Here is a 9,156-nt window from a genome sequence, read left to right as displayed (position 1 = left end):
ACAACGTATCCATTCTTCTGAAACAACAAAACCTTCCTTCAATTCTATCTCTGCCCATTCACAAACTCTAGCTGCACTCCTGAATCCTGCCAGTAGCATGTTTCACCCTTTACCACCCCTAACGTCTTTTCACTTTCTTCACAAACACTTCACTTATTTACAAATTCTACTTCATTATGCCATCTCTTTCCGAAATGTAGTCTATTGGCAGATGAGAAAAACAGTCTACTTATCTGTTGCTTCAGCCTGGAATATATCCCAAATCAAAGTTATAGCCTTTCAACTTCACCACGAGCCAAGTTAAGCAGTCAGACACATGCAACATACACCCTCCATGGTGAAAACACCTTCAATAACGGCATATTATCCATTTTGTATCATAACTTCAAATTTCACATGTATGAGCGGAAATGCTGGAGGTCCCAAGTTACAGCTAGTTCTTCTTTCTCAATGATCAGTCAGTTAAATTTGGTGGAGGTAAAAACCAAGATGCACACTTACAACTTTGTCCCCACCAGTGTGACACTATGAGAAAACTGCCCCAATTCCATAAATGCAAGCTGCTGTTAAATTTTATTTTTACTTCGTAAAGTGTTAAGATTCAGCAGCGTACATTCCACTTTTAACATCATTGAAGGCTATATCTTCTCTAGTCCACTGACACCAGTTACCATTCTGGAACAATTCTCTCAGAGATTCTTTTTTTCAGCAAGGTTGTGAACAAACAGCTTGTAAAATTACACCTGTCCCAATTGCAATTTAACTTGTTCTGTGTTGCATGGTGCTGGTGCATCTCTAATCTCAAGTAATGTCGTAATTCGTTGAAACACACTTACTTCAGAAGCAAGAGTAAAGGGCAGACATAAACTGAAGCACACCCTTCTGTATAATGAACACTGTAAAAAATTGTGATTCTTGATGAAGTTGGGTTTTGTGGTAAGCACTTCTCAAATCAAGTTTTGAGAAGTACTTACCTCCATTCAGCCTCAAAACCATCCCATTAATAGTTTGGAAATGGAAAACAGTTTACAACTATTTTGCTGTTTAATCTCCTTTGATCAACACAAAATCTCAACTTTCCTTCACTTTTCTTACTGAAAATTACAAGGGATACCCACTCCACTGTCTCCAAATGCTCTATGGCACTTTCATCCACCAACTCTCCAAACATCTTAACTTCCTTCCTAGCTACAATTAAAACTCATTCAGCTTTGTGTCTTACCGTTATTGCTCCATTCCCCAGTTTCATTTTGTAGACATATTCACTTATCAAATCTAAGGCTTCTCGAAATGCTGAGCTAGCATCTCTTACCATCGCCTCAAGGTTGGTATCTTCCACTACCTTCACTTCTGCTGCTCCTCTGAGATCAATCAAGGTTCCTGAATCTACCATTACCCTCATCAACCTTCAATTTATTTTGAATTCTCCCTTAGGTCTACACATCCTATTTCTGTCCTTCTCCTCTAGCTCCCAATCAACCATAAGTATTCTCTTGGTTTCTCTCGGATGCTATGCTATTTTCTCAATGAATCTGGTGGTAATCCTAGCATAATGCCCTTTCCTAATAGAGTCTTAGGATGCAAATTAATAAATTTGCTTCTACATCTAGTGTTTTTTTCTTAGACAAGGTTATTTGTGTGCAGTCGACCTCAATTTTTTCTACTCACCATATAAACTTCTACCTCACAACTAGGGTTGGGCGTAGTTTGCGTAGGGCCACTACGCACACGATACAGAATTTTGGAGAAAATGTGTGGAAAACAAGGGTAAGTCCTGAGGGTCTGTGTGCCCGGGACAGGGGTCCCTTGTGCCTGGGCAAACTCCTTGATCTCTCCGGCCTGGTTGGGTTGGAAAGCAGGGACCGGACCTGGGGCCTGGGTTTGGGTGCCCCGTCCTATGGCCTGTCAAGAGTCCATCTGCCCGGGACAAGGGTCCCTGGTGCAGAGCCCTGGAGACCTGCAAGGCTCCTGGGCAGTCTTCCCCTGGGCAGCTGGGCACGAGGAGTGCTTGCAGGCCTCCCCATGCCTGAGGCCCAGCGTGGTGTTTCGGAGCCACCCTGAGTCCTGCAGTCCCGGAGCCCTGCAACCCTGGAGCCCTGGAGCCCTGCAGCCCCCAAGCCCCCAAGCCCCCAAGCCCCCAAACCCTGCAGCCCCCGAGCCCTGCAGCCCCGGAGCCCTGCAGCCCCCGAGCCCTGCAGCCCGAGCCCTGCAGATACGGAGCCCTGCAGCCCTGGAGCCCTGCAGCCCCCGAGCCCTGCAGCCCCTGAGCCCTGCAGCCACAGAGCCCTGCAGCCCCTGAGCCCTGCAGTCCCGAGACCTGCAGCCCCGAGCCCTGCAGCCCCGGAGCCCTACAAGGGCAGGTGGGGTGGGAGCCCTCCCGTGAAGGCTCGGGTGGGCAGCTGGGAGTTCTTTTGGTCCGGGCCATCTGGTCGAACCTTTCCCCTAGGCCATCTGGTTGCATGCAATGCTTTCCAATGGGGCGACCAGATGGCCGGTCTTCCCTGGAAGTCCTGATGAGGTGCCATTTGCCTCCCCAATCCCAGCGAGGGCTCCAGGAGGTCCGGTGCCTCCATGCCCTGTGTCCCTCCGTCACTCTGTGCGCACGGGTTCCAAGAAAGAGGGGTAGCCTTCCTCCGGATTACTAGGGGCAGGGTATGCCCAGACACTCCTCCAGGGCAGACGGTTCTCTGTCTGGGACCAGATGGGCTAGGCCTGGGCAACACCTCCCTGGGAGTCCTAGGCTCCCTCCTCCAGGGCCAAGGGCATGGACGAGTAGCCGGGACAGGCTCCATGGATCCCGGGCAGTCCTCCCACGGGCGTCCAGGGCTCCCTCCTCCAGGGCCAATGGCATGGACGAGTGCCCGGGACGAGCTCCATGGGTCCCAGGCAGTCCTCTCCCTGGTGTCCGGGGCTCCCTCCTCCAGGGCCAACGGCACGGCCGAGTGCCCGGGACGGGCTCCATGGGTCCCAGGCAGTCCTCCCCAGGGTGTCCGGGGTGCCCACCTCCAGGGCCAATGGCACGGCCGAGTGCCCAGGGCGGGCTCCATGGGTCCATGGGCAGTCTTCCCCCGGGGGTCGGGGCCGAAGAGCCCCTGAGCCCTGCCCTGTGCGGGCAGGCGGTAGCCCTACCGCGAAGGCTCGGTGTGGGAAGCTGGGAGTTCCTTCAGTCCCGGCCATCTGGTACCACCCAATACTTTCCAATGAGGTGGACGGAAGGCGTTGCCTGAACGTTTCGGAAAAGTTGCCTGTGGCTCTTGGCGGTGGATCACTCGGCTCGCATATCAATGAAGAACGCAGCTAGCTGCGAGAATTAATGTGAATTGCAGGACACTTCGAACGCACCTTGCGGCCCCGGGTTCCTCCCGGGACTACGCCTGTCTGAGGGTCGCCCGATCATCAATTGCCCTGGGGCTTCCCCGGGGCGTGGCTGTGGCCGTCGCAGAGTTAGCTCCGCCTTCCCTTTGTCGCCCCACAAGTCCAGACCCCCAGATTGCCCATGGCAGGGTCCCTCGCCGGGTCCTGCCACTGAGGTATGCTGCCAGCGTGCCTGGCTCCGAGAAGGGGCCTGGCGACCGGTCCACCCCGGGCCCATCCCGGGGCGCCTGGCTGCATGCCGCGCAAGGCTGTCTGTGGTGTCCCACCAGCTACCTGCGCACACGCGTCTCGGGCGCCCACCTCTGTGACCGGCTTACCGGCGAGGGCGAAACCCCTCCAGATGCGATCTGGGGAAAGAGGGCGCACGGTGCCGGGTACACAAGAACCCTTCCCCGGCAGAGGTCTGGCCTCCCCCCGGCAACCCCCTTTGACGCTCCAGCGTCATTCTTCCGACTACGACCTCAGATCAGACGTGGCGACCCGCTGAATTTCAGCATATTATTAAGCGGAGGAAAAGAAACTAACCAGGATTCCCCCAGTAACGGCCAGTGAAGAGGGAAGAGCCCAGCGCTGAATCCCCGCCCGGCGGTGGGAGCGGGAAATGTGGCGTACAGAGGACCGACTCCCCTGCGTCGTTCAGGGGACCCAAGTCTTTCTGATCAAGGCTCACCCGGCGGACGGTGTTAGGCCGGTAGCGGCCCCCGGCGTGCCAGGATCGGGTCTTCTCAGAGTCTGGTTGCTCGGGAATACAGCCCAAAGCGGGTGGTAAACTCCATCTATGACTAAATACGGGCACAAGACCGATAGCCAACAAGTACCATATGGGAAATTCGAAAAGAACTTTGAAGAGAGAGTTCAAGAGGGTGTGAAACCGTAGAGAGGTAAACAGGTAGGGTCCGTGCAGTCCGCCCGGAGGATTCATCACGGTGGGATGGTCGGTGGCCAGGGAGTTCCGGATACCCTTCGCGGGACCGGGGCCCGGATCCTACCCGGACCCCGCAGGGCACATTTCCTCTGCGGCGGTGTGCTGCGACCGTCTCTGGGTCTTCTGGGAAGATTTCGGGGTGGCAGGTGGCCCTCTGCTCCAGCAGAGGGTGTTACAGCCCCCCTGGCTGTAGCTTTGCCGTGTCCGTGCGGCAGAGGGAGATTCGACTGCCTCCGTGCCCTCCCCAGGGCACCCGTTCCCGGCAGCCTCTCGGGGCGCACCGGGCGGTTGAAGGGGGGGATGGGGCCCCCTGCTCCCGGCGCGACTGTCGACTGAGGCGGACTGTTCTCAGTGCGTGCGCCTCGACCGCATCACGCCGCCTGGCGGGGAGGCCCATGCCATGCGCCAGGGGTCTGCAGCGATGTCGGTAACCCACTAGAGCCGCCTTGAAACATGGACCAAGGAGTCTAACACGTGCGCGAGTCGGGGGGCGAGCGAAACCTGTGCCACAATGAAGGTGAGGGCCGGTGCGCGCCGGCTGAGGTGGGATCCCACCGCGCTTCCAGCGGCGGGCGCACCACCGGCCCATCTTGCCCGCTCTATCCAGGAGTGGAGCATGAGCCTGCGTGATAGGACTCGAAAGATAGTGAACTATGCCTGGGCAGGGCGAAGCCAGAGGAAACTCTGGTGGAGGTCCGTAGAGGTCCTGACGTGCAAATCGGTCGTCTGACCTGGGTATAGGGGCGAAAGACTAATCGAACCATCTAGTAGCTGGTTCCCTCCGAAGTTTCCCTCAGGATAGCTGGTGCTCGGAGCCCCCAGTTTTATCTGGTAAAGAGAATGATTAGAGGTCTTGGGGCTGAAACGATCTCAACCTATTCTCAAACTTTAAATGTGTAAGGAGCCCGGCTCGCTGGTGTGAAGCCGGGCATGGAATTCGAGTGCCTAGTTGGCCACTTTTGGTAAGCAGAACTGGCGCTGCGGGATGAACCGAACGCCGGGTTAAGGCGCCCGATGCCGACGCTCATCAGACCCCAGAAAAGGTGTTGGTTGATATAGACAGCAGGACGGTGGCCATGGAAGTCGGAATCCGCTAAGGAGTGTGTAACAGCTCACCTGCCGAATCAACTAGCCCTGAAAATGGATGGCGCTGGAGCGTCGGGCCCATACCTGGCCGTCGCCGACGCTGAGAGCCGCGGGGGCTAAGCCGCGATGAGTAGGAGGGCCACTGCGGAGAGCACGGAAGCCCGGGGTGAGGTCCTGGCGGGAGCCGCCGCAGGTGCAGATCGTGGTGGTAGTAGCAAATATTCAAACAAGAACTTTGAAGCCCGAAGTGGAGAAGGGTTCCATGTGAACCACAGTTGAACATGGGTCAGTCGGTCCTAAGAGATGGGCGAGCGCCGTTTGGAAGGGACGGGCGATGGCCTCCGTTGCCTTCGGCCGATCGAAAAGGAGTCGGGTTCAGATCCCCGAACCTGAAGTGGCGGAGACGGGGCGCCCTTGCGGCGTCCAGTGCGGTAACGTAAACCATCCCGGAGAGGCCGGCGAGAGCCTCGGGGAGAGTTCTATTTTCTTTATGAAGGGCAGGGCGCCCTGGAATGGGTTCGCCTCGAGAGAGGGGCCCGAGCCTTGGAAAGCGTTGCGGTTCCGGCGGCTGCCGGTGAGCTCTCGCTTGTCCTTGAAAATCCGGGGGATCTGGTGTAAATCTCACGCCGGGCCGTACCCATATCCCCAGCAGGTCTCCAGGGTGAACAGCCTCTGGCATGTTGGATCAATGTAGGTAAGTGAAGTCGACAAGTCAAATCTGTAACTTCGGGATAAGGATTGGCTCTGAGAGCTGGGTCGGTCAGGCTGCGGCACGAAGCGGGACTGGGCGCGTGCCGCGGCTGGACGAGGCACCTCCCTCCGTAGCTGCGGCGACTCTGAATGCAAGCTGGGCCCTTCCTGTGGATCGCCCCAGCTGCGGTGGTCACCTCTCCCCGTGCCCCCTCCCCGGGGGCGCGGGGCCAGTGTTCTGCCTCGGACAGCGCCTAGCAGCTGACCAAGAACTGTTGCAGACCAGGGGAATCCGACTGTTTAATTAAAACAAAGCATTGTGAAGGCCCGAGGTGGGTGTTGACACAATGTGATTTCTGCCCAGTGCTCTGAAAGTCAAAGTGAAGAAATTCAATGAAGCACGGGTAAACGGCGGGAGTAACTATGACTCTCTTAAGGGGGAATGTGATAGAGAGAAATGGTGCGGGGATAACTGTAACTCTCTTAACCTATTCTCAGTTGCAGTGACCTTTACCCTTGTGGTCCCGCTGGTAATTGACTCTTTAGTACTGACTCGGCAGAGGAAGTCTATGGAGACAGACCAAACAAGGTTTAGAGAAGTGGTGAAGCAAACAAACACAATACCAGATGGGGTAGTTCCTGGTTAAACAAAAGCCCGTTAAGATGGTGAAAGGGGGCGCTGTCTTTTCAAAAAACATCCTCCTTACTGACTTACCGGACTTGACAAACTGGCTGCGCTCTCCAACTCCCAGTTCCGTGAGGACAGCATGCAATTTAGTGGCTGTACTCCGGAGCCAGTGTTGATGTTGGAAGCGAATTACGCTGAAGGGCAGCACAATTAATAACCCAGAAGGGGCCACCGTATGGTGGTACAAAAAAGCCCTGTTGAGCTTGACTCTAGTCTGGCACTGTAAAGAGACATAAGAGGTATAGGATAAGTGGGAGGCCCTCGGGCTGCCGGTGAAATACCACTACTCCAAGGGCCCGATGTAGGTCGCCAATTACCGGTCGGTAACGGCCGATTTCAGCCGTTACCAACCGGTATTTGGAGAATGACATGTAGGGGCTTTAAATATTACAGAATCGGTATATTTACCGATTCGGTAAATTTACCGAATCGGTAAATACAGATTTAGGTGGCACTGAAAACAGTGCCACAGGCCATTACCGATTCGTTATTTACCATGTAATACTATTACATGGTAAATAACGAATTCCAGTGTACATGAACATCTGTGCATGTACACCTGTGCCATGTGGCACATAGACATGCCCTAAGGGCATGTATGTGTGTCACATGGCACACAAGCCAGTAACAGGGGTGCAACAGGATGTCAAAGTGACACCTTGTCCCCCTTGTAAAATCGGTAATTTTACCGATTCGGTAATTACCGAATCGGTATTTGCTATTGAATCCTATGGGCTTCAAGGCCCATAGGAATCAATGGTAAATACCGATTCGGTAATTACCGAATCTGTAATTACCGAATCTTACCGATTCAGTATTTTTACCGAATGTTATACCTACATAGCAATTACCGAATAGTAAATACCGAATCGGTAAAATTCTTTATTTACCATTCGGTAATTTGCTATTACCTACATCTAGCCTTTATTGTTTTATCACTTGCCCGGTGAGGCGGGGGCGAGCCCCGTGGGGATCTCGCTTCTGGCTCCAAGCGCCCGGCACCCGCCGTGCATAACCCGCTCCGGGGACAGTGGCAGGTGGGGAGTTTGACTGGGACGGTACACCTGTCAAACAATAACGCAGGTGTCCTAAGGCGAGCTCAGGGAGGACAGAAACCTCCAGCAGAGCAGAAGGGCAAAAGCTCGCTTGATCTCGATTTTCAGTATGAATACAGATCGTGAAAGTAGGGCCTCACAATCCTTCTGACTTTTTGGTTTTCAAGCAGGAGATGTCAGAAAAGTTACCACAGAGATAACAGGCTTGTGGCGGCCAAGCATTCATAGCGACGTTGCGTTTTGATCCTTCGATGTCGGCACTTCCTATCATTGTGAAGCAGAATTCACCAAGCGTTGGATTGTTCACCCACTAATAGGGAACGTGAGCTGGGTTTAGACCTTTGTGAGACAGGTTTGTTTTACCCCACTGATGAAGTGTTGTTGCAATAGTATTCCTGCTCAGTACGAGAAGAACCGCAGATTCAGACATTTGGTGTATGTGCTTGGCTGAGGAGCAAATGGGGCGAAGCTACCATCTGTGGGATTAGGACTGAACGCCTCTAAGTCAGAATCCCCCTAAACCGTAACGATACTGCAGTACTGTGGAGCCTCACTTGGCCTGGGATAGCCGGCCTCTCTCGGGGGGGCGGTGCGTAGAGCCGCTCGCTTGGGGACCGGAGCGCGGACCGAAGGGGGCCGCCTCGATCGCCCTTAGTGCACTCCATGTTTGTGGGGCATCTGGTGCTAAATCATTCGTAGATGACCTGATTCTGGGTCAGGGTTTCGTAAGTAGCAGAGCAGCTACCTCGCTTTCATCTATTAAAAGTCATCCTCTGAGCCAAGCTTTTGTCTCTCCGTGCGTGGGTGCCCGCGGATGCCTATCTCCACAACACCCAGGGGTGGGTCCCTCTGCTGCCAGGCCGGTAGGAGGGATGCGGAGGGGGTAACACGGGTCCACAGGGGGCTGCCTCCACCACATGCGCTTCAGCATGGGGGCCTCCCCCTCCTGTCCCTGCCCCACCGGTGTGCGAGGGTGGGGGCAACCATCCCTCGCGGGTCGGCAGGGTGACCAGAAGGCCTCCCCTTCCCACTGCTCCCGGGCAAGTCGGGCAGGGAGGTGAGCAGCAGCCAGCTGGGGGAAGGAACCTCCAGACCGGCTGCCTTGGTGCGCCTGGCCACCGTCGCCGGACTGCAAGGGCGACTGGGTACGGCACCCTCTCAGGCCATCTGGGCACTGGGTCATCCCGGGCCATCTGGTCGCCTGGCTGCATGACCAGATGGCCCGGCAGGCAGGGTGACCAGATGGCCCTGCAGGCAGGGTCACCCGATGGCCCTGCGGGCAGGGTGACCAGATGGCCCTGCGGGCTGGCGGCCGGGCTAGCTGCAATTTTTGTCCT

The 9,156-nt window shown here is 55.4% G+C and overlaps 2 pseudogenes; both read left to right on the top strand.

Moving 5' to 3' along the window:
- Window positions 1-3,249: 3,249 nt before the first annotated feature.
- Window positions 3,250-3,388, top strand: LOC147678901 (5.8S ribosomal RNA; annotated as a pseudogene).
- A 443-nt stretch (window positions 3,389-3,831) lies between these two features.
- LOC147678900 (28S ribosomal RNA) lies at window positions 3,832-8,609 on the top strand (annotated as a pseudogene).
- The last annotated feature ends 547 nt before the right edge of the window (window positions 8,610-9,156 follow it).

The sequence above is a fragment of the Lissotriton vulgaris genome, chromosome 11 (genome assembly GCF_964263255.1).
Source record: "Lissotriton vulgaris chromosome 11, aLisVul1.2, whole genome shotgun sequence".
Lineage (NCBI taxonomy): Eukaryota > Metazoa > Chordata > Amphibia > Caudata > Salamandridae > Lissotriton > Lissotriton vulgaris.
The sequence above is the reverse complement of the archived record's forward strand: the minus strand, read 5'-3'. Positions and strand labels throughout refer to the sequence as shown.